Source organism: Protobothrops mucrosquamatus, unplaced genomic scaffold (genome assembly GCF_001527695.2).
Source record: "Protobothrops mucrosquamatus isolate PMUCROS unplaced genomic scaffold, P.Mucros_1.0 scaffold1578, whole genome shotgun sequence".
Classification (NCBI taxonomy): Eukaryota; Metazoa; Chordata; class Lepidosauria; order Squamata; family Viperidae; genus Protobothrops; species Protobothrops mucrosquamatus.
The window spans coordinates 21,291-22,384 of record NW_015387741.1 but is presented as its reverse complement, the minus strand read 5'-3'; the positions used below and the strand labels follow the sequence as shown (position 1 = coordinate 22,384).

The window sequence follows — 1,094 nt, the reverse complement described above, 5'->3', positions numbered from 1 at the left end:
CACATAATCCCCAAACACACTCCCCCCCACCACAATCCCCACCCCTAAACCACCCAACATCCACACAACAGACCAAGTAATGCTATCCAACAGTTCACTGATGGTGGCCCTTTAGTTCATTGTTGAGTGCAATTACAGCTCTGGGATAAAAACTATTCAGAAAACGTGTGGTCCGAGTTTTAATTATTCTGTATCTTCTGCCAGAAGGCAACAGTCCAAAAAGATTGTAAGCAGGATGGGAAGAGTCTCTGAGAATGCTATACAACTTCCTCAAACAACTAAATTCGAAGATGTTATCCAGGGCTGGTAGTTGAAGTCCAATAATATTCTGGGCAGTTTTAATAATCCTCTGTAGTGCTTTTTTGTCCACTACAGAGCTGCTCCCATACCATGCAAGAATGCCGTATGTCAGGACACTCTCAATGGTGCTGTGATAGTAGGACAGGAGTAGACACTGAGATAAATTTATCTTCCTGAGCATTCTCAGGAAGTACAGCCTCTTCTGTGCCTTATAAATAATATAAACAAAAAATGCAAAAGAAGCCTTTTCTGGGTATACTATTGATTGTCTTTTTTAGAAAAAGACAGGCTTCACGCTGTGAGCAGGATTTGAACCTGCGTAGGGAAATCCTATTGGATTTCGAGTCCAACACCTTCACCACTCGGCCATCACAGCTGATTGTACTGAATGGTCAAAATCTGAACTGATGCTTTTGGAAGAAACTGTCTTTATTAGGTAACTATGCAGTTTCAGCAGGGTTTGGCAGCAATAATTAATCTTGAACTGAGAATACTTAGGTATATCTGGATATATGTATTATATGATGAGAATGATTTTAAAAACATTGCTGTGAGACACAGAAAGAGATTTAGATAGTTGGACTTCTCCTATACCAAGTGTATAAAATTCATGCATTAAAAACGAATCTTTTGCCACAGGTATGTTAGGGCATACGTCGCATTTCTCTCTATATTTCTAAAATGCATTTTTAGAAAATTATCCAAGGTGTATCTGGAGAAATTCCTTCATTTTTCACTCAAAAAGTTTAAATTGCCAGTTGGTAAAAAGGGGTAGTTTGTAATATAAGTTTCAT

General features: G+C 38.5%; 1 non-coding gene across 1 annotated transcript; it reads right to left on the bottom strand.

Annotated features, from left to right (window-relative positions):
• Positions 1–594: 594 nt before the first annotated feature.
• TRNAS-CGA lies at positions 595–676 on the bottom strand. Its single transcript has one exon. It is a non-coding gene; the product is annotated as a tRNA-Ser (tRNA).
• Positions 677–1,094: the final 418 nt, after the last annotated feature.